Below are 25279 nucleotides of genomic sequence, written 5' to 3' on the forward strand. Positions count from 1 at the left end.
AGTTGCTGTTTAAAAAAAATACACAAAGTGCTGGAGTAACACACCGGGGCAGGCAGCATCGTTGGGGAACATGGATTGACCATGTTTCAAGTCGGGATCCATTTTCAGACTGATTTTTAGTTTAGTTTTAGATTATTATCACGTGCACCGAGGTACAGTGAAAAGCTTTTGTTGCGCGCTAACCAGACAGCGGAAAGACAGTCTGAAGAAGGGTCTCGACCCGAAAAACATCACCCATTCCTTCTTTCCAGAGATGCTGCCTGTCCCGCTGAGTTCCTCTGGCATTTTGTGTCTGCCAGCGGAAAGATAAATACTTGATTACATTCGAGCCGTTCACAGTGTACAGATACATGATAAGGGAATAACGTTGAGCGCAGGATAAAGCTGGTAACATCCGGTCAAAGATAGTGCGAGGGTCCACGATGAGGCAGGTCATAGTTCAGGGATGATGTCTGGTTGCGGTAGGATGATGGGGGAGAATGAGACGTGAACGGAGGGGCTTGGCAAGTGATAGTCATCTATTGCTCTAGATGTCCGCTCTAGATTTCAGCTGATCTACATCGGTGAGACCAAGCGTAGGCTTAGCGATCGTTTCGCCGAACACCTCCGCTCGGTCCGCATTAACCAACCTGATCTCCCGGTGGCTCAGCACTTCAACTCCCCCTCCCATTCCGTATCCAACCTTTCTGTCCTGGGCCTCCTCCATGGCCAGAGTGAGCACCACCGGAAATTGGAGGAGCAGCACCTCATATTCCGCTTGGGCAGTCTGCACCCCAGCGGCATAAACATTGACTTCTCCAATTTCCTGTAGCGCTTGCTGCCTCCTCCCCTTCTCAGCTCTCCCTCAGCCTTCTGGCTCCTCCTCTTCCTTTCTTCTTCCCGCCCCCCCCCCCCCCCCCCACCCTGCATCAGTCTGAAGAAGGGTTTTGGCCCGAAACGTTGCCTATTTCCTTCGCTCCTTAGATGCTGCCGCACCCGCTGAGTTTTTCCAGCAATTTTGTCTACCAAGTGATAGGTGGATACGGATGAAGGGTCGATAGGAAAAGGTATATTTTCCCACCTCACCACCACAAACGAAGACTTCCTTCCAACGAGCGAGGTCAAAGGAGCTGAATTAGGTTGCTCAGCCCATCCAGTCTACTCCGTCATTCAATCATGGCTGATCTATCTCTCCCTCCTAACCCCATTCTCCTGCCTTCTCCCCATAACCTCTGACACCTGTACTAATCAAAAATCTATCTGGCTCTGCCTTAGAAAAGCAAACTGTGTTTAGTTTCACACCACTACTTTCCCACCAGCCACGCAGGTGTCCTCTACAATAAAGGCTCGGCCTTTCCTCACCTCCCCACTTTCAACATAATAATGCTCACAATTGTTTCCATTGTTGAATCAATGTTTCTCCTACTGAAAAGAAAAGAATGACGATCTTTGTTCTTTTCAATATTCCCCATCTCACAAGAGTGTAAAGTAATATTTTTGAAGATATTAAGGATCGCTTGCTAAATATCAAGTAATTGTTCAGACTTCAAACCGGCCTTAAACTCATCTCTATCTCCGATTTCTTTGCCCGCTGAGGCAGTAAGATCAATGACCTCCATATTTAAAAATAGAGAATCGGGCAGTATTTCCTCTGTTTTGAAAAGCATTCTGCCGCAGAAACGCTTTGTTTTGCCCCGTATACTTCACACAGAAGGTGGCATCATTGTGATTGTCTTTCAATAATTGTTCACAAAATGGAGATTAAGTTTAGTGTCGTTCAGAGATACAGCGCGGAAACAGGCCCTTCGGCCCACCGAGTACGTGCTGGCCAGCGATCCCTGCACACACTAACACTATCCTATACCAGGGACAATTTTACATTTTATACCAAGCCAGTTAACCTACAAACCTGCACGTCTTTGGAGTGTGGGAGGAAACCGAAGATCTCGCAGAAAACCCGCGCAGGTCACGGGGAGAACGTACAAACTCCGTACAGACAGCACCTGTAGCCGGGATCGAACCCGGGACTCTGGCACCGTAAGCGCTGTAAGACATCGAATCTACCGCTGCGCCACCGTGACACCCAATTTACCGTCGGACTTTATAACAAAAGAATCTTGAACGTTATTTAACTCTTGAACTTAAAGGATAAGAGATGCTGTCTGTTAAGAGACCCTTTGTCAGTTAAAGGAAGTGGAACTGTTCACTACTCCCTGTGAAGTTTGGATCACATCTTGAGTTTCTAGACAAGGAAGAGAATGATTTTGATGCAAAGCACAACTGAGGCCGAGGCAGAGGAAAGAGTCCCGCCTTTAAAAACTTCTTCAGTTGGCATACCGTCTAACTTGGCATTCAGAGCAGTGTTGATCCACTTCAGGAAATGCAGAACGTCTAATTTATTATCAGCTAACACGGAGGAGAGAATGTGTTATGTTTGAGACAATCACTTCTCCCATAAAGTGAGGCTCTCCGGAATAAATTGATACCAATTCACATGTCTTTCCTGCATATCGTACAATATAGAACGATGTGGTGTGCTGTTTATTAAATGAAATCATTGCCGTGCCATTTTTAAATGGTAAGGTTGGCACAACTAAATCAGCTTCATACAGAAGGTGGACACAAAGTGCCGGAGTAACTCGGTGGGACAATGGACAATAGGTGCAGGAGTAGGCCATTCGGCCCTTCGAGCCAGCACCGCCATTCAATGTGATCATGGCTGATCATCCCCAATCAGTACCCCGTTCCTGCCTTCTCCCCATATCCCTTGACTCCGCTATCTTTAAGAGCCCTATCTAGCTCTCTCTTGAAAGTATCCAGAGAACCGGCCTCCACCGCCCTCTGAGGCAGAGAATTCCACAGACTCACAACTCTTTGTGAGAAAAAGTGTTTCCTCATCTCTGTTCTAAATGGCTTACCCCTTATTCTTAAACTGTGGCCCCTGGTTCTGGATTCTCCCAACATCGTGAACATGTTTCCTGCCTCTAGCGTGTCTTATATGTTTCAATAAGATCGCCTCTCATCCTTCTAAACTCCAGAGTATACAAGCACAGCCGCTCATTTCTCTCAGTATATGACAGTCCCGCCATCCAGGGAATCAACCTGGTGAACCTACGCTGTACACCCTCAATAGCAAGAATGTCCTTCCTCAAGTTTGGAGACCAAAACTGCACACAATACTCCAGGTGTGGTCTCACTAGGGCTTGGTCTTGGATGTGATTTCTCAATGAATGTAGATATGAATGACAAAATGTATCACCATCTTGTCTGTCCCAGCACCACGTTTGGCTACACGAGGAAATGAATGTTCAAAAATCGACCTCCTTCCTCCCACCTGACATGGACAACGCAGCAACAGTATTTTCTTTCATTATTTCCCATTCATTTGATCTATATCATATCTATATCATATCTCTCGTCTCCCCTTTCCCTTGACTCTTAGGCTGAAGGGTCTCGACCCGAAACATCTCCCATTCCTTCCCGAAAGGACTCTCCCGACGCCGGGGCAAGACCACCCGGTGAGAACGGCCAGGGACATCGGGCCTCCGTAGAGGCAATTGCGGTGGCCTCAATAGGCCTGACTTTGGGGTGAACATGGGGTGGGGACTGGACATTGTGCCTTCCTCCACAGTGCTATCCACTGTGGGGGGATGATTTTTTTGTCTAATTGTAGTCCTGTAGGTCTGTGTCCAAGATGGCTGCCGTGAAGAGAGAGTGGACGCTGGCGCGCTTTGGCTGCCGCTGCTCTCTCTTCACACTGTGTTTTTGATTTTCTGTTTTTGGATTGAATTCTGTTTTTAATTTGTGTCTCTGTGATGTCTTTATTACTTGTTATATTCCGATTATATGTTTTTATTCCGATTACTATGTAAGGTGTCCTTGAGATGTCTGAAAGGCGCCCATTAAATAAAATTTATTATTATTATTATTATGGAGATGTTGCCTCCAGTATTTTGTGTCTATCCAAGGAACTGCAGAGACTGGTTTACAGAAAAGGCCCAGATGTGAATTACTCCAGGACATGCTGCCTGACCCGTTGAGTTGCACCAGCACTTTGTGCCTTTTCCAAAAACAGCAGTCCTTACTTCCACCACGTGTTGGATTTTCGACAGCAGGCACGCAAACAAAAGGTCATCTTCAACCTCTTTGAACATTGGTACATAATACATCCTCCTGCCTTCATCTCAAAAGCATAATAGACTTTGCAGCAGAGTAATGTAATCCCCTTTGCATATCCCAGGGGTTCTCCAAAGCTAAAATAGCCTGTTGTAATATAGATCCAAATAAGATGTCAGTTCATTCAAAGCAACCTCATGCAATGATGCTGTGACTTTGACAGCATTGGACAAGGTCAGAGCAACATTTTATTTTGTTTAGTTAAAGAGTCTAGTTTAGTCTACTCTAGAGTCTAGTTTATAGAGTCTAGTGCACAGTCTAGTTGAGAGTCTACTGATACAGCATAGAAACAGGCCCTTCGGCCCACCAAGCCCCAGGCTGACCAGCCATCACCCGTTCACACTAGTTCTACGTCATCCCACTTTCTCATCTATTCCCAACACACTCGGGGCAATTTCACAGAGGGGCCAATTAACCTGCAAACCCGCACGTCTTTGGGATGTGGGGAGAAACCAGAGCACCTGGAGGAAACCCACCTGGTCGTAGGGGGAATGCGCTGATTCCACACAGGCAACACCCGAGGTCAGGATCGAACCTGCGTCTCTGGTGCTCTGAGCAGGCAGCTCTACCACTGCGCCACTGTGCTGCCTTCTTTACTTGTCAAACCACTTGTCAAAGGAAATCCATACCACTCCTTGAAGAATTACTTTTGAAAAAATAAATAAAAATTAACATGCTCCAATCAATCACCTGCTTTGCAATCTGCCATTTTATGTTAATAGAAGCTCGCAATGTCCCCAAGCTTGCTTGATGCTATCTGGAAATGGTGAGGAAAGATGCTACTCTTAACCTTTGCCCAGCACGGTGGTGCAGCGGTAGAGTTGCTGCCTCACGGTGCCCGTGGCCCAGGTTTGACCTTGACTATGGCAGCTCACCATTGCAAAGTTTGTACGTTTTCCTTATGACCGCGTGGGGGTTTCTCTGGGTGATCCTGTTTCCTTTCATGTTCCTAAGATGTGCAGGTTCACAAGTTATAGAATTAGGCCATTCGGCCCATCGAGTCCACTCCGCCATTCAATCATGGCTGATCTCTACCTCCTAATCCCATTCTCCTGCCTTCTCCCCATAACCCTCGACACCCGTTCCAATCAAGAATCTATCTATCTCTGCCTTAAAAATATCCACTGACGTGGCCTCCACAGCCTCCTGTTCAACAGATTATCTACCCTCTGACTAAAGTAGTGCCACCTCACCTCCTTTCTAAAAGGGCGTCCTTTAATTCTGAGGCTATGACCTCTGGTCCAAGACTCTCCCAAAGCTTTTCACCGTACCTCGGTACACGTGACAATAAAGGAAACTAATTAAGACATATAGGCAAACATTTGGTTGGTTAGAAACGAGATAGAGATGAAAAAAAATCTTCAAAAAATAATGCAGAACACTTGGTGTAGAAATAAAGGAGCGGCACGGTGGTGCAGCGGTAGAGTTGCTGCTTCACAGCGCCAGAGACACAGGTTCAATCCTGACTACGGGTGCTGTCTGTATGGAGTTTGTACCTTCTCCCCGTGACCTGCGTGGGTTTTCTCCGAGATCTTCGGTTTCCTCCCACACTCCAAAGACGTACAGGTTTGTAGGTTAATTGGCTTGGTGTTGGTGTAAATTATCCCTAGTGTGTATAGGATAGTGCTAGTGTGCGGGGATCGCTGGTCGGCGCGGACTCGGTGTTTTCCCGCACTGTTCCTCTAAACTAAACAGCTTTTCACTGTACTTCTGTACGCGTGACAATAAACTAAACTAAATCAGGCATAAAGGCAAACATTTAGTTTGCTAGTAACAAGACACAGCTGAAATGAATTCTACTAAAAAAAAAAAGCAGTACAAGGGGAAGAAATAAACTTAAATGACAATAGAAAGTTAAAGGATATTTCTGGTCCTAATCGTCAGGGAGAGTGGAGTCATTTTGACAGAAGGATAAATCACCATGACAAAATAATACGAGATTGAAATATTGTCCAAAAAAACCCAACGCTAATCACCACCCATGTTTATATTGGACTCAAAGTGGTTCCATCTTTGAATTGGGGGTGGGGGGGTAAGAGAGAATAATAAAAGTATGTTGTATGATGTATGTACGATTGAAACATTAAGTGACAGACTGATGATAACATGGCTCGCTGTGGCTCTCTGAAATATACCGCAGATTCGAGTATTGCCCTGGGCAGTTGGTGAGACTGGGACGTATGAAGCATTCTCCTCTAATCTGCCCCCAAAACACTGCAGGAAGGATACAAGGGCTTTGATAGGAGCCCCGGGTACGTTCAACAGCGTGACTGAAAGCCTCGGGGGTTCATTTGTTGAACAGGGGTTACATAAACTTGGCCGGTTGTTCCTCGAGTTGAAAAGCCCGAGGAGAGACTATAAAAGTCATTGCCTATAAATTTGGTGGTGGAGTGATATTTATTTCTGCGCCGTGTGATTGAAAATGACATGAAGTCCTTGCCAACCACTTCCACATCATTTTGATTGAGAGATGCATGATTTACTTCCAGGGTTGCCGAGAGGACATTTCACTGGGAAAATATGGAGTTTTCTTGGTGCGAGCGCACATTGTGTGCAGGAAGGAACTGCAGACGCTGGTTTCCACCGAAGATAGTCACAACATGCTGGAGTAACTCAGCGGGACAGGCAGCACCTCTGGAGAGAAGGAATGGGCGGCGTTTCGGGTCGAGACCCTCCTTCGGACTAAAGGTCAGGGGAGAGGGGGGGACTTGAGGTATGGAAGGGTAAGGTGCGAAAATGACAGATCAAAGGGGAAGATGATCAAGGACATGCAGAATGGTTTGTTGTTAGCTGGGGGGTGGGGGGAGGTTACAACGACACACACAATTGGAAAAATTGATCTGGAACACAGTGAAACTAGTCGGAGAACTAAGGTGAGGGGTAGACACAAACTACTGGAGTAACTCAGCGGGTGAGGCAGCATCTCAGGAGAGAAGGAATGGACAACGTTTCGGATGGAGACATTTCTTCAGACTAATGTGGGGTAGGGACGGAGAGAGAGGGAAAGCAAGGGTTACTTGAAGTTAGAGAAATCAATATTTATACCATTGGATTGTAAGCACTGGGTTTAGCAAATAAGGTAGCATGGATTATATTGGCCTAAGAGTGGGGGAAATAATGCACGAAATAGGAAAAGTGCAAATATGACTAGCTCACTTGAATATCAGATTTGATCATAAACCACATGCGAACATGACCACAACTAATGGTCAAAAGTGGTTTTCCGCTTCTTCTATGTTCCGGCGATTATTTCAAAAAATTCAAAACCGGCCACGACTAAAAATAGGTTGTTTTAGTCGAAGCCGGTTGCGATGCTAGTTGAAGGTGGTTGCCGGAGGTTGCAGGTAGTGGAGCCAGCACCGCCATTCAATATGATCTTCTTCAGGAGGAGGCCATTCCTGCCTTCTCCCCATATCCCCTGACTCCGCTATCTTTAAGAGCCCCATCTAGCTTTCTCTTGAAAGCATCCAGAGAACCTGCCTCCATCGCCCTCTGAGGCAGAGAATTCCACAGACTCACCACTCTCTGTGAGAAAAAGTGTTTCCTTGTCTCCGTTCTAAACGGCTTACTCCTTATTCTTAAATTGTGGCCCCTGGTTCTGGACTCCTCCAACATCTGGAACATGTTTCCTGCCTCTAGCGTGTCCAAACCCTTAACAATCTTGTATGTTCCAATGATCATGTTTGGATGATCATGGCTGATCATCCAAAATCAGTATCCCTGTTCCCGCTTTCTCCTCATATCGCTCGATTCTGTTAGCCCCGAGAGCTAAATCTAACTCTCTCTTGAATATATCTGTACACTATGCACATCTTGCATTGTCTTGCACCCGGAGGAAACCGACGCAGGTCACGGGGAGAAGGTACAAACTCGGTGCCGGCAGCAACCGTAGTCAGGATCGAACCCGTGTCTCTGGCGCTGTGAGGCAGCAACTCTACCACGGCTCCACCATGCTGCCAATGCATTGGTTTTTGCCGCTGGAGCTTCACAACGGCCCATCCTTGTGAGAATAACCATGAATGCCTTCACCAAACAGACACTTCTATTTCACTGCCACTGTTTGGCTCCCACAACCTGACAGCTCGACAGAAACCCATTGGAAATGTGTAAACAGTTTACTTCAAAACATATATACTCTAAAAATGCGAAATATTCGAAAACTCCATCCTTCCACCGCTGGTGTTTACTCAAGTTGCTTGTCCATGCCCCTAATCTCTCCCTGCAAGTCATTCACTCAGCAAGATAAGGTTGTGGGTGGCATAGCGGTAGAGTTGCTGCCTCACAGTGCCAGAGACACAGGTTCGATCCCGACTACGGGTGCTGTCTGTACGGAGTTTGTCCGTTCTCCCCGTGACCTGCGTGGGTTTTCTCCGAGACCTTCAGTTTCCTCCCACACTCCAAAGACGTGCAGGTTGGTAGGTTAATTGGCTTGGTGTAAATGTAAATTGTCCCTAGTGTGTGTCGGATAGTGTTAGTGCGCGGTGATCGCTGGCCGGCACGGACTCGGCGGGCCGAAGGGCCTGTTTCCGCGCTGTATCTCAAAAACTAAAACTCGAGTTTCAAATTCCCTTGTGTGGCGAATTCTTCATGGTAGCAGGCTCAACGGACATCTTTTGTAGTGGACAGATACAGAGCACGGATGATGACAGCACTTTACGTACCGAGGTACAGCAAAACTCTTTGTTTTTGCTTAAGAGTGCACAAAAAGTTCGCTACAGAGGCCAACAAAGTTATAATAAGTACTCTTGAAGTAAGTTGGTCAGTTTCTTCAAATTACCCTCTTCCCCCTTCCCCCCCCCCCCCTCATCCCCCACACACCAAGTCCCCCTTTGTTCTCAGCGGCCCCCCTCACCCTGGGGAGGGGCAAAGGTTTAGGGGTAACATGAGGGGGAACTTCTTTACTCAGAGATTGGTAGCTGTGTGGGATGAGCTTCCAGTGGAAGTGGTGGAGGCAGGTTCAATTTTATCATTTTAAAATAAATTGGATAGGTATATGGACGGGAAAGGAATGGAGGGTTATGGTCTGAGTGGGACTAGGTGAGAGTAAGTGTTCGGCACGGACTAGAAGGGCCGAGATGGCCTGTTTCCATGCTGTAATTGTTATATGTTGTTATATATATATATATGTTATATCAGTGGAGATGTTGAATTGGGGATGGGGGGGGGGGAGATGTGGGGGGGGGGGGGGAGATGTTCCCTTCCTTCTTCACCAAAAAAATCTCTCCTGTAAACCCCCCCACCCCCCCCCCCCTTTCCCTCACATCTTAATGCCTTCGTCACCGATTGATGCAAGACCTTTGTGCCTTCTTTGTGCGATTAATCTTAATCTGCATTACGCTGCCTTGAAGGGTGTGGAAGCTGTCTGTTTATCTCTATCTAGATAGATGATCAAAGGCAAAACAAAATACTAGAGAGGGCTACAGAGGTAGGGGGTGAAGATAGGATGAGGGGAGTGCTATTGCAGAGAGTCTGTGAGAGCCAGTGCACAATGGCTGCATCATTACCTGTCACTATTCTAGGACTCTGCAAATTCAGTCAGAGATAATCAGTTAATTTACTCTAAGGGGGGTCTCGACCCGAAACATCACCCATTCCTTCTCTCCAAAGATGCTGCCTGTCCAGCTGAGTTACTCCAGCATTTTGTGTCCACATTCGGTGTATAACCCAGCACCTGTAGTTCCTTTTCGTTTTATAGTTTAGTTTAGTGATACAGCGCGGAAACAGGCCCTTCGGCCCACCGAGTCCGCGCCGACCAGCGATCCTCGCACACTAACACTACCCTACACACACTAGGGACAATTTTACATTTATACCAAACCTATTCACCTTCAGAACTGTACGTCTTTGGAGTGTGGGAGGAAACTGAAGATCACAGAGAAAGCCCACGCAGGTCACGGGGAGAACGTACAAACTCCGTACAGACAGCGCCCGTAGTCGCGATTGAACCCGGGTCTCTGGCGCTGCAAGGTAGCAACTCTACCGCTGTGCCACCATGTCGCATATTTTGATGTCTATCTTCGGTGTATGAGGTCATAAGTGATAGGAGTAGAATTAGGTCATTTGGCCCATCAAGTCTACTCTGCCATTCAATCATGGCTGACCATGTATGACCGGCATCAGCAGTTCCTTCCCACACATCATTTACTCTAAAGTTCTGTAAATGACTTTGCAAGCGCAAGACCTTTAATGTGAGGTTTGCTCACCCGATGCTTCAACGAGATAATCAGTAAATGAGCCTGACTTCCCAAGCCCCGAGCTTTGTATTGAATTAACTGGTGACATTTGCCATGCTGACAGAGGCATTACAATTAGGCTGGCGGGCCCCAGTCCGGGGGGGGGGAATGGAAGTTCACCTGGGTCTCTCGCCTCTGATCACTGACCAATAACCTTTCCTTGAAGTGAGTGTGCGGAGGTCAGATAAGAACAAGATAAGGCACAGCTCAAAGCTCCACCTCAAATGGCCTCTTGTCATTCACAGTCAAGGCCCACATATTTGACTGAATTGGGCCTGTACTCACTGGAGTTTACAAGGATGAGGGGGTAACCTCATTGAAACTTACCGAATAGTTGAAATTCCCGGATAGAGTGGATGTGGAGAGGATGTTTCCACGTGTGGGAGAGTCCAGGACCAGAGGCCACAGCCTCAAACTAAAAGGATGTTCCTTTAGGAAGGAGATGAGGAAGAATTTCTTTAGTCAGAGGGTGATGAATCTGTGAAGGCCAAGTCAATGGATATTCTTAAGGCAGAGATAGATAGATTCTTTGATTAGTACGGGTGTCAGAGGTTATGGGGAGATGGCAGGAGAATAGGGTTGAGAGGAGAAGATAGATCAACAATGATTGAATGGCGGAGTAGACTTGATGGGCAGAATGGGCTAATTCTGCTCTTTCCACTTATGAGCTTATATAAATAATGTTAACAATAATAATAATCATAATAATGTGCAAAAGGACACTCAGGATTTTATTTTACATCGACAACACAGGACAAGAAGGGGAGAAGGGGCAGCGGTAGTGTTACTGCCTCACAGCGCCAGAGACCCGGGTTCGATCCTGACTACGGGTGCTGTCTGTACGGAGTTTGTACGTTCTCCCCGTAACCAGGTGGGTTTTCTCCGGGTGTTCCGGTTTCCTCCCACACTCCAAAGCCAGACAGGTGTGCAGGTTAATTGGCTTCTGTAAATCGCCCCTTATGTTAGGTGGCAAATCTACTGCTCTTACACACATTAGACTAATTACATGGAGAGGTGGCAGACAGTCCTTTACAACAAGATTCAAATGATTAATTCCATTGAAAAGTGAAGCTTTACTGATGTGACAAGTTGTTACTGATGTGACAAGGTGGTTGTTGGCTGCAACCCCCCCCCCCGACGAACTGTACACTGCAAGGGCCAGGAAGCGAGCGGGTAAGATCATCTCTGACCCCTCTCACCCCGGCCAAATTCTTTGAATCACTTCCCTCTGGAAGGCGGCTCCGAACTGTCAAAGCTACCACAGCCAGACATAAAAACAGCTTTTTTCCATTAGTAGCTCTACTCAATAACCAAAAATCTGTAGCCTCTTTTTGCTCTGGTACTTTATTTAATTCACATGTTTAATCTATAATGTTTTATTATTAATGTTTAATGTTTTATGTGTCATCCTAACTGTCACTGTATGTCATGTTGTCACTTGTGGGCGGAGCATCAAGGCAAATTCCTTGTATGTGAATACTTGGCCAATAAACTTATTCATTCATTCATAAATTTGATGTGCTTGAAAAACAAATTCAACAAATATTAAAACCTCTGGAATGAGCTTAAATCAATAAAATTCAATGAGTAGGGACACCAACAGGAGCAAGGCTTTAGTTTGCTTTTGATAGCATTGGTAATTTCATGATTCTGAAATTATCAATTCATTGAACGCAAGATAGCAGAGAACTAAAAAATATAATTTGACCAAATGACCAAGAGTCTAAACTTTCCCCAGGGTGGAAATGTCAAAGACTAAGAGGTTGTAGTTTTAAACTGAGAGGGTCAAAGTTTAAAGGAGATGCGCAGGACAAGTATTATTTTACACGGAGGGTGGTGGGTGCCTGGAACGCGCTGTCGGGGGTGGTGGTGGAGGCAGATACGACAGCAGTGTTTAAGAGCGGTGAATCTGTGGAATTCATTGCCACAGAAGGCTGTGGAGACCCGTGTCAATGGATATGTTAGAGGAAGAGATAGACAGATTCTCGATTAGTACAGGTGTCAGGGGTTAAACTAAGGCAGGAGAATGGGGTTAGAAGGGAGAGATAGATCAGCCATGATTGAATAATAATAATAATAATAATAATATCTTTTATTGTCAATGCAACGAGATTTAGTATGCAACTTCCAACCGATGTAAGAGGAAAGTAAAATAAATAAATAAGCCTTGTGACGTGACCATCCGAGGGAGACAGTCCAGGGGGGGTGGGGGGCGTAGTGGTGGAGTAGACGTGGTGGGCTGGTGACTTGGAGTAGACTTGATGGGCTGAATGGCCTAATTCTGCTTCTATCATTTATGAAACGGCTTTCAGATAGGCACACGGACATGCAGAAAATGGAGGGGTAAGGGTCACATGCAGGCTGAGGAGATTAGTTTAATTTGGCAACGTGTTCGACACGGCCATTGGGGAGTGAAGAGCGTGTTCCCGTCGTGCTGTATGGACACAAATTGCTGGAGTAGCTCAGTGGGACAGGCAGCATCTCTGGAGAGAAGGAATGGGTGATGTTTCGGGTCAAGACCCTTCTTCAGATCAGACCGACCCATGCCTTCTCTCCAGAGATGCTGCCTGTCCCGCTGAGTTACTCCAGCATTTTGTGCCCATCTTCGATTTAAACCAGCATTCCTTCCTACACACTGTACGGTTCCATGTTGCGTTCTACAAATGCATTTAACTTTCTTGGCCGCCTTCGCAGTGGAGTGCTTCGAGAAGACTGTGAAAACGCACACCTCCAGATTCAGGGACAATTTCTTCCCAGCTGTTATCAGGCTACTGAATCATCCTACCACAACCAGAGAGCAGTCCGAAGAAGGGTTTCGGCCCTAAACGTCGCCTATTTCCTTCGCTCCATAGATGCTGCTGCACCCGCTGAGTTCCTCCAGCAATTTTGTGTACCTTCGTTATTCCAGCATCTGCAGTTCCCTTTTGAACAGCAGTCCTGAACTACTAGGTACGCAAAAATGCTGGAGAAACTCAGCGGGTGCAGCAGCATCTATGGAACGAGGGAAATAGGCAACGTTTCGGGCCGAAACCCTTCTGGGTTTCGGCCCGAAACGTTGCCTATTTCCTTCGCTCCATAGATGCTGCTGCACCCGCTGAGTTTCTATAACATTTTTGTGTACTTTCGATTTTCCAGCATCTGCAGTTCCTTCTTAAACACAGTACTGAACTACTATCTGCCTCATCAGTGACCCGCGGCCTATCTTTGATCGGACTTTGCGGGCTTTACCTTGCACTAAACGTTATTCCCTTATCATGTATCTGTACACTGTGAATGGGTTCATTGTAATCATGTGTTGTCTTTCCGCTGACTGGTTAGCACGCAACAAAAGCTTTTCACTGTAGCTTGGTACACATGACAATTAACTACACTGATCTGAGGATTGTACTTTATTGATCAGATGTACTTATCCAGCAAGATAACAGCCCCCACGCATCGGCCGTCTGAATTCTTTCTCCAAACCTGCGATAGCATTGCCTGCGTGATAAACTTTGACTTAGTGTTCAGGATTAGTGGAATCAAGTTCCCTAATTTAAGTTAAACGATTCAAAGTAAAAATCACTCCTACAAAGAAAATTATTTAAAATTGGAATAAATTAGACAAACGTATTTTTTTTTGCAATAGAATAGAATATGTTTATTGTCATTGCACAAAACTGAGTAACGAAATTCCATTTGCTTCTCCTCCGTTAAAAGAAATACAACACAACAAACAATACACATATGTACAGTTAATAGTAAAATAATAGATACATTTTTTTTAAAGTTTAAAAGAATTTAGCGGTATTCCTCGAAGTTACTTCTTGCTTCCCAGTGTTCACTATTGGAGTTAAGCTCTTTTACCGCACATGGGTAGAAACTATTTTTGAGTCTACCGGTGCGAGCCTGCAGAGACCTGAGTCGCTTCCCCAAGGGTAGCAGAGTAAAAAGGTGGTTGGCAGGGTGGGATGTGTCCTTCTTGATATTTATGGCCCTGCGCAAGCATCGGGCCTTGTATATGTCATCCAAGGAGGGCAGGTTAGCGTTTGTAATGCTCTCAGCCACAGTACAGCTGGCAAACCACACCAGGATTCCGTAGGTGAGGATACTTTCCACGGCGCATCGATAGAAGGACAGCAGCAGCGGCTGTGAGACGTTAGCTCTCCGTAGAGACCTCAGGAAATACAGCCGCTGATGAGACTTCTTCAAGAGAGTGACGGTGTTCATTTGCCATTTGAGGTCCTGGGAGATGTTTATTCCCAGGAACCTAAAGTCGTTGACTCTCTCCACCATGTCTCCTTTGATGTATAAGGGAGCAGGTTCCTCTCTCCTCTTCCTCCTGAAGTCAACGACAAGTTCTTTTGTCTTTGATGGGTTTAGTACCAGGTTGTTTTTGGTACACCAGACGGTCAGTTTTTCATGTGTTTAGTTTTAGTTTAGAATTACAGGGTGGAAACAGGCCCTTCGGCCCAACAGGTCCGTGCCGACCAGCGATCCCCACGTACACTAGTGCTATCCTACACCTACTGGGGACAATTTACATCCTTTACCAAAGACAATTAGCCTACAAACCTGAGGGTAGACAAAAATGCTGGAGAAACTCAGCGGGTGCAGCAGCGTCTATGGAGCGAAGGAAATAGGCAACGTTTCGGGCTGAAAACCCTTCTTTAGAGTTTTCCATTTTCCAGCATCTGCAGTTCCTTCTTAAACACTAAGCCTACAAACCTGTACGTCTTTGGAGCAGTGGGAGGAAACCGAAGATCTCAGAGAAAACCCACGCACGCAGGTCACGGGGAGAACGTACAAACTGCGTACATTATTCACGAAATTCCAGATAATTTTCACACGGTAGTCGGGAAGCCATGAAAGTATCGATTCACTGAAAGTTTACTTTTAATTGGTTTTAGAGATAAAAAGCCGATAGAACAGTGGACCATTTATTTTTCCAAGGAACAGCAGCAAAATAAACCTGTCAGCTCAGAGTAATTAAAAACATGATGCAGCATTCATTTTGTGTTTTGTTCACAGTATCAGGACAGGTCATGACATAGGTATCATTAGGTACTGATATATACTCTACTTAAGATTATTTATGATGGGGGGGAAAGCAGGACATTTAACTAGCAGTCTATGTCCATCTAGATAATGGCAACAGGAAGGCAATATCTTCTTATGGCAAGATAAAATGATTTTCACTTGTCAATTTTAGTTTCGTTTGATTTAGTTTAGAGATAGCACGTGCAAAAAGGCCATTCAGCCCATCGAGTCTGCGCCGACCAGCGATCCCCGCACATTAACACCATCCCACACACACTAGGGCCAATTTTACATTAACCTACAGACCTGTACGTCTTTGGAGTGTGGGAGGAAACTGAAGATCTCGGAGAAAACCCGCGCAGGTCACGGGGAGAAGGTACAAAATCCGTACAGACAAGCACCCGTAGTCAGGATCGAACCCCCGGGGTCTCTGGCGCGGCAAGGCAGTAGCTCTACCACTGCGCCAACGGGCTATAACAATTTTGAGATAACTTAAGGGCCTGTCCCACGAGCATGCGACTGCATGCGGCAAGCGCGACCAAACCGGAAGCGGGGGCCGCGCGGAGGTCGAGTGATCGCGTACGAGTTGATGTGAAGTTCGAGCGAAGTCCGCGGGAAGTTCGCGCTAGGCGTACGCCTTCAAGACGCTGAGTACGGCGTCGAGACGCTGCGCACGCCCGTCGAGGCGGTGCGTACGGCCTCAATGCGGCTGCGGGCCGGCAGGCCGTTGTCGAGCGGAATTTTTGAACATGGTCAGTTTTTCGGAGCCCCGCACGATGTCGGGACCAGCTCCGCACAACTCCATACGGCTCCGGCGATCGTTGGGACCGGCCCCACGGCTCAAGCGACCACGTTAGGTCGCGTTTGCCGCATGGAGTCACATGCTCGTGGGACAGGCCCTTTACACTTGTCAAACTGCTGATAGAACATTAGTCCACATTTATCACTGCAACAAAATGGCGTTCACTTTAGTTTTATTTAGTTTTTAGTTTCAGAGATACAGCGTGGAAACAGGCCTTTCCTCCTCACATCCAGCACATCCCTCCACAGATATGCGGCCCAATAGCTTTCACAATGCTCCAAACATGGTCTGACCAGCGCCTTATAGCGCTTCCGAAAATTAGACCTCCTCCATTTTGACTGCATTCTAAATTTTTCTTCACACTGCCTTTTATACATGTGAAGGAAGGAACTGCAGATGCTGGTTTAAAGCGAAGATTGACACAAAATGCTGGAGTAACTCAGCGGGTCAGGCAGCATCTCTGGATAGAAGGAATAGGTGACGTTTCAGGTCGAGACCCTTCTCCAGACTGAATACCACTATCATATCTGCCTCCACCACCAACCTTGGCAGCGCGTTCCAGGCACTCACCACCCTCTGTGTAAAACAACTTGCCCCCACACGCCTCCTTTATACTTTGCCCTTAAAGTAACCCTCTCTCTCCATCCCTCCCACATCCTAGTTCTCCGACCAGGCTGACTGTCCTCCTGATTAAATCTTATCTTTGCACGCTTCCTTGTCACCTTCCCCCAGCTAACAATGATCTATTCTACAATTTCCTTGCTCCACATCCCCTTTGATCGGTTGTTTTCACACCTTACCCTTATCTCTGTGTCTCCCTCTCCCCTGATATCTGTCTGAAGAAGGGTCTCGACCCGAAACGTCACCCATTCCTTCTCTCCAGAGGTGCTGCCTGTCCCGCTGAGTTACTCCAGCATTTTGTGTCCATCTTCTTTTGAATCCAATGTACTGTCGTTGTTGGGGATGGAATATGACCACAGGAGAAATTCGAAGCTCAGTTTGAAAGGGGAGCAGGGCAGTAAAATATGAGACCTTCCTCTTAGAAGGTAAGATAATATTTTGACTAAAATGTGTTCAACAGAATGACAGATAACTTAGCCTGAGGCTCAGCTTTGACTTAGTGGGTATGATTTCCAGCTCAAATGTTTGTATGTCCATCTCACTCCAGAGAGTCGGGCCTATAAACAGAATCTAAAAATCTAGTGGTGGGCTGAGGAGCTTCTGCCCGGATAGAGGTGGTGGATGACTAGCAGGCGTCTCAAGTCCTTTCTCAGCTGGATGCAAGAGATCTGATGCATCAAATGTGTAGGAAGGAACTGCAGATGCTGGTTTACACCGAAGATAGGCACAAAATGCTGAGGAGAGAAGGAACGGGACCATTCTACAGACTGCGAGTCAGGGAAGAGAAGGGTCTCAACCGAAAACGTCACCCATTCCTTCTCTCCAGAGATGCTGCCTGTCCGGCTGAGTTACTCCAGCATTTTTTGTCTATCTTCGGTGTAAACCATCATCTGCAGTTCCTTCCAACACAACTGGTGCTGAGAGAATGGAGCAGCTGGGCTTGTATACTCAGGAGTTGAGAAGGATGAGAGGCGATCTTATTGAAACATAAGATTATTAAGGGTTTGGACACGCTAGAGGCAGGATACATGTTCCCGATGTTGGGGGAGTCCAGAACCAGGGTCCACAGTTTAAGAATATGGGCTAAGCCATTTATAACGGAGACGAGGAAACACATTTTCTCACAGAGAGTTGTGAGTGTGTGGCATTCTCTGCCTCAGAGGGCAGTGGAGGCCGGTTCTCTGGATACTTTCAAGAGAGAGCCAGATAGGGCTCTTAAAAATAGCGGAGTCAGGGGATATGGGGAGAAGGCAGGAACGGAGTACTGATTGGGGATGATCAGCCATGGTGACATTGTATGGCGGTGCTGGCTCGAAGTACCGAATGGCCTACTCCTGCACCTATTGTCTATTGGTCTTGACCGTAAGATGTGTGGGATCATGCTGAACAAGGTTGGGTGTCGTATGTTCGATCACAGTGCACTCCAACACATGCTGTAGTTCCCCAAGTCATTCACCTTCAGATGTTTTCCCCATGCCTCCTGTCCTCTACACTAAATGATTCCAGGGGAAACGCAAGCAGAATTTATTGATTTTAACATAATTAAGAAAGTTTGTGTGTTTCTCTTATCCAGCATTTCTTGGGTTTTCTCAGACCTGTGCACATTTTAACGGGCAGTCTCGGTGGTGCAGCGGTAGAGTTGCTGCCTCACAGCCAATGCAGCACCTGAGACCCGGGTTTGATCCCGACTACGGGTGCTGTCTGTACGGAGTTTGTACGTTCTCCCCGCGATCTGCGTGGGTTTTCGCCGAGATCTTCGGTTTCCTCCCACACTCCAAAGACGTACAGGTTATGTAGGTTAATTAATCGGCTTGGTAAATGTAAAAATTGCCCCTAGTGGGTGCGGGATAGTGTGAATGTGCGGGGATCACTGTTTCGGCACGCACCCGGTGGGCCGAAGGGCCTGCTTCCGCACTGTATCTCTAAACTAAATTAAAATCCTATCTTTTTCCCTTTTTGAAAACATAGATTCATTGGTTACGAGTGTGTGTGTGTGTGTGGCCCCCAATATGACTTAATCGACACAACGTGCTGGAGTAGCTCAGCAGGTCAGGTAGCACATGTAGGAAGGACCTGCAGATGCTGGTTTATACCGAAGAATGACACACAAAAAGCTGGAGCAACTCAGCGGGTCAGGCAGCATCTCTGGAGGAAAGGAAAAGGTGACCTTTTGTTTCTTGATGTCCTCGTGGGCTGAAGTTTGGATGTACCCGAATCCACGTTCTAATTTTAAATTCCTAAGACATTATTATTGACAGACTCTGCGGATTAGCAGATATTGGGGTTTGTACTGTAGCTAGGCCAATAATGACTCAATCTTGTACACGGCTATTAAACTGCTGGAGATCAAGGATATAATCCGCACTCAAATGTATCTGATACATGGATATATCCTGCCTCTCTTCTCATTGTATAAAACAGGATGAAAGCATTACCATCAAAGGCTCACATTGATAACAAAAGACCACACTGCATGTCACTGATACCTGCCACTGAAACATCCCATCAGTCTGGGGCGAGATACAACATTTCAATTTTAAGTGCGGCACACCTGAACTTGAACCAGCTCCACACAGCTAGAGTCTCAGGTGAGAGGGTGGGAGAGTTACCAAAGGTCTAGATTATAACAATAGGGAAACACACAGTGCTGGAGTAACTCAGGGGGCCAGGGAGCATCTCTGGAGGGAAGGAAGGGGTGATGTTTCAGGTCGAGCCCCTTCTTCAGAGTGAAGTTTGTGGTTTTTTAATCCAGCATTTCTGGGAGTTTCTCAGATCTGTGTGTATTTCAAGAAGAAACACCCCACTTTCAGAGAGAGAGAGAGTGTGTGTGTGTGTGTGTGTGTGTGTGTGTGTGTGTGTGTGTGTGTGTGTGAGTGTGTGTGTGTGTGTGTGTGTGTGTGTGTGTGTGTGTGTGTGTGTGTGTGAGAGAGAGAGAGAGAGTGTGTGTGTGTGTGTGTGAGTGTGTGTGAGTGTGAGTGTGAGTGTGTGAGTGTGTGAGAGAGTGTGTGAGTGTGTGAGAGAGATTGTGAGAGTGAGTTTGTGTGTGTGTGTGTGTGAGAAAGTGTGTGAGAGTGTGTGAGTGTGAGTGTGAATGAGTGAGAGAGTGTGTGAGTGTGTGAGAGAGATTGTGAGAGTGTGTGAGTGTGAGTTTGTGTGTGTGTGTGTGTGAGAGAGTGTGTGTGTGTGTGAGAGAGTGTGTGAGAGTGTGTGAGTGAGAGAGTGTAAGTGTGACAGTGTGCGAGTGTGACAGTGTGCGAGTGTGTGAGTGTGTGAGTGTGTGAGTGTGTGCGCACAACTTGACTTTATAGACACCAAGTGCTGGAGTAACTCAGCAGGTCAGGAATCACGCCTGAAGTAGGGTCTCGACCCAAAGTCACCTATTTCTTTTCTCCAGAGACGCTGCCTGTCCCGCTGAGTTTCCCCAGCTTCTTGTTCCATCTTTGGTGTAAACCAGCATTTGCAGCTCCTTATTACATAGCAGACCCTGTGTGACCCACAGGCATGGAGGCACAGCAGTAGAGTTGCTGTCTTACGGTGCCAGAGACCCAGGTTCGATCCTGACTACGGGTGCTGCCCGCACGGAGTTTGTACTTTCTCCTTGTGAGTTTTTCTCTGAGATCTTCGCTTTCTGCCCACAAGACTACAGAGACGTACAGGTCTGTAGGTTGATTTGCTTGGTGTAAAATGTAAAATCGTCCCTAGTGTGTGTAGGATGGTGTTAATGTGCGGGGATCGCTGGTCGGTGCAGACTCGGTGGGCCGAAGGGCCTGTTTCCGCGCTGTATCTCTAAACTAAACAATAGCAGAAGATGACGGATATAACCGCCTGCAATACTACGTGGTTGTTGTCTACAAGCAAAGTTGCCATCGCAGTTAAGAACATTTGTTGAATTGTCTAAATAATGGATTTGAATAGATATGTAGGTATGCAGGGAATGAAGGGATGTGGATCGCATTGAGTTTAGTTTAGTTCAGAGATACAGCGTGGAAACAGGCCCCTCGGCCCACCGGGTCCGCGCCGACCCACGATCCCCGCACATTAACACCATCCTACACCCACTAGGGACAATTTTTACATTTACCAAGCCAATTAACCTACAAACCTGTACGTCTTTAGAGTGTGGGAGGAAACCGGAGATCTCGGACAAAACCCACGCCGGTCACGGGGAGAACATACAAACTCCGTACAGACAGCACCCATAGTTGGGATCGAACCCGGGTCTCCGGCGCTGCATTCGCTGTAAGGCGGCAACTCTACCGCTGCGCCACCGTGACGTGCAGGCAGAGGAGATTAGTTTTCCTTGGCATCATGTTTGGCATGGACATTGTAGGCCAAAGGGCTTGCTACCATGCTGTTCTGTTCTATATTCCATCTCATCCATAATCCATGCAAAAGGATGAGTTGGAATCTCAGATTGAACCAAACCGCAATTGAAAATTAAGCTTTGAGATATTCACAGCGGCATAGATGCTGCCTCACAGCGCCGGAGACCCAGAATACAGCAGCTATTAAATGGAAGATAGGTACAAAAACCTGGAGTAACTCAGCGGGACGGGCAGCATCTCTGGAGAGAAGGAATGGGTGGTGCCAGAGATGCTGCCTGTCCCGCTGAGTAACTCCAGCTTTGTGTGTGTCTATCTTCGGTTTAAACCAGCATCTGCAGTTCCTTCCTACACAACTATTACATAGCGTTTTGTTTAGCTGGTTAGCCATCCACACTTCAGTAGAAGTTGCGACCACTGTCGTCCATAGCATTGTAAGGCACCGTGCCCCTTGATGTTTTCAACAATGATGATGGTGATTATAGATACAGCCCTTCAGCCTGCCACCCAGTCACAACAGTTCCTCTTACACTCCCCTTCTTCTTGTGAAGGAAACATAAACCAAAGGAATAGTTAGATCTCAAGCCGGATGTTGAGCAGCCAGGTTGTTGTCTCTGTTGGCATCAATGTCTGCCAGGCCCTGAGCTCCATTTGGTAGGTGGTAGAGCGGGCACCCAGAGATAACATGGTTGGCTGTCTGTTGTTCTGCTCCACATTCACAGGCTGGGCTCTGGCGGAGGGAGCCCCCATCTCCACACGCTGGCATTGAAACGCCCAACTCCAGTACCAAGTCTGTTGAGCTTCACCCATGCAGCTCTGGGGAGGTCAGACCCTGGGCAGCTTTTATCTGGTGAAGAGATGTAGCTGTATAATGGAGATGAGGTTGCCTTCCACTCCTGTGACCACTTGGTGGTCCCTACACACACTCTCATTGAAACATATAAGATTGTTAAGGGCTTGGACACGCTAGAGGCAGGAAACATGCTCCCGATGTTGGGGGAGTCCAGAACCAGGGGCCACAGTTTAAGAATAAGGAGTAAGCCATTTAGAACGGAGACGAGGAAACACTTTTTCTCACAGAGAGTGGTGAGTCTGTGGAATTCTCTGCCTGGAGGCAGGTTCTCTGGATGCTTTCAAGAGAGAGCAAGATAGGGCTCTTAAAAATAGTGGAGTCAGGGGACATGGGGAGAAGGCAGGAACGGGGTACTGATTGGGGATGATCAGCCATGATCACATTGAATGGCGGTGCTGGCTCAAAGGGCCAAATGGCCTACTCCTGCACCTATTGTCTATTGTCTCCCCTACAGACAAAAGGTAAATTATCAGTGGGACAGGCAGCATCTCTGTTAGAAGGAATGGATGACGTTTCGGGTCGAGACCCTTCCTCAGACCCTAAACGTCACCCATTCCTTCTCTCCAGAGATGCTGCTTGTCCTGCTGAGTTACTCCAGCATTTTGTGTCTATCTTCGGTGTAAACCAGCATCTGCAGTTCCTTCCCCGCACAATGAATAATGGTGCTTGGAATGAGGAGGATTTGGTACTCAGTCAGCAGAATAGAAAACAAAACTATCTGACAACTTGTTCAGCATGAATATCACGCAGCCTCTGACTGCAAAACTCTACAATTCTCCCGACTCCTCAGATAAATTGGTTATTGACCGTTTAGCAAGAGTCAATACATTTCCACCACCAACTAATTGCACTTTGGCCATGCTGGGAATACGCACCCTTCCATCAAATTTATTATCATGCAGGTATCATTTCACAGAATTACTGCTGAAAATTTTAAAGGGAAATGCTGGTTTCCCAGTTTGTGATTAATAGGTGTATCCCAGAATAAATTATTAAATGGCTGAAGACAATTTTATTCCTGTTTTACCATCTAGAAAAATGTTATTACTTTTCTGCAGCAGGGGCTGCAAGTAAGAAAGGGTATAGATTCTTCAATGTTATAACATTCATAAAGTCAGTCATCAAAAATAGGTCACACTCCAGAAAATCCATCCCCTTCCATATCCATGGATTCCTTGAGGTACTGGAGGATGAGGGGTGATCTTATAGAGGTCGTTGTACAACCTTCTCTTGCCTTCCATCGCATTTCAATGGACAATAGACAACAGGTGCAGGAGTAGGCCATTCGGCCCTTCGAGCCAGCACCGCCATTCAATGTGATCATGGCTGATCCTCCCCAATCAGTACCCCGTTCCTGCCTTCTCCCCATATCCCCTGACTCCGCTATTTTTAAGAGCCCTATCTAGCTCTCTCTTGAAAGCATCCAGAGAACCTGCCTCCACCGCCCTGAGGCAGAGAATTCCACAGACTCACCACTCTTTGTGAGAAAAAGTATTTCCTCGTCTCCGTTCTAAATGGCTTACTCCTTATTTCCTTCCATCACAGTGAGGAATGTTGATTCCACTGTGGTGGATGTTTATGTTACATTTATTTTGTGTGTGTATTGTGTCCTTTTCACTTAGTATGGCAGTCCATGCTAATATAATATACCCCGTGTATACTTCTCCATGGTATGTCACCTTGTCATGGTGGAGAAGCTTGTGTGGACCTGAGATCCTGAGAGCGATGCCGTCCGGAGCGATGCTCCTGGTAGGGCCACCCATGGCGGTAAGGTCGAGGGGGAGGTCTCTGACAAAGAGCAATCCAACCAAGACCTCAACGGTGGAACAGGTGGAGGACGATGGCTGACCTTAGTGGAGCATTGGGATAGTCCCAGCCTCAACTACCTCCATCAGCAGCTCGTTCCATACACCCACCACCTTTTGTGTGAAAAAGTCATCCCTCAGATTCCTATTAACTCTTTTGCCCTTCATCTTGAACCTATGTCCTCTGGTCCTCTCTTTGGCTACTCTGGGCGAGAGACTCTGTGCATCTACCCGATCAATTCCTCTCAACTTTTCATGTAATGTTTTCAATAGTTCAACGCTATTTTATTGTCGCTTGTACCTGGACATAGCTGCAGCACGTCCCTGTCCAAATGTCTCTTAGTGGAGCATCACAATGGCTGGGAAGGCTGATGAAGGCTGCAGCAGAAAAGGGTCTCCGGTCGTCTTGGACTTCATGTCACTGGATCCTGACCCAGATCTGTCAAGGACCGTGGGGTGGCTGTCTGTGCACCAGTCTCCCCACGTTAAACAAAGTCACGCACAGGCATCCTCCATGAGAGGATAGTCATACTCGTTTCGAATGACCGCCAATGATGATGAGTATGGTAACTCAAATTTCACTGTACTTTCGGCCTGAAACGTTGCCTATTTCCTTCGCTCCATAGATGCTGCTGCACCCGCTGAGTTTCTCCAGCTTTTTTGTGTACCTTTCACTGTACTTTAGTTGGTTAAGTGACAATACCCGCAAACTTGAACTTGAACATGAACGGGAATATCATGAGAGGAATAAATCCGGCAAACCTACAGACTTTTTTTTTTTGCCCACGGTTAGATCAATCGAGAACCAGAGGACATTATGATAGCACCCGTCTCAACTACCTCCTTTAAATTAGTTACTAGATACAGCGCAGAAACAGAACCGAGTCCGCACCGACCAGCGATCCCACACACTACGGACAATTTACACTTATACCAAGCCAATGAACCTACAAACCTGTACATCTTTGGGGCTTCTCCAGCAGCTCATTCCATATACCCACCACCCTTTGTGTTTAAAATATATATTTTTTTTTAATACAGGAACTTCAGGTTCCTATAAAATCTTCCCCCCTCCCCCCTTCCATCTCCGTGGATTCCTTGAGGCACTGGAGAATGATGGGTGATCTTATAGAGGTAGTTGTACAACCTTCTCTTGCCTTCCATCGCATTTTAAAGGGTCTCTGATTTTTTTAAGTGAATCGCTAATGAAACCATTAATGTTTGCTGTTATTGCATCTTGAAGTCGACAGCAACATCTCAAACATATGTGTAGTTAGGTCTGACCATCCACATTGATTCCCTGTATCTCCACAAGGCACCCTGACCGATTGAAATATACAGCACGGAAACAGGCCCTTCAGCCCACCAAATCCATGCTGACCATCCATCACCCGTTTACACTAAAGATATTAATGGAGAGGGCAAGGATTGGTGGTGTTCGTGACTGTCCAAACTCTGGGCAACTTACAAAT

Source organism: Amblyraja radiata, chromosome 18 (genome assembly GCF_010909765.2).
Source record: "Amblyraja radiata isolate CabotCenter1 chromosome 18, sAmbRad1.1.pri, whole genome shotgun sequence".
Lineage (NCBI taxonomy): Eukaryota > Metazoa > Chordata > Chondrichthyes > Rajiformes > Rajidae > Amblyraja > Amblyraja radiata.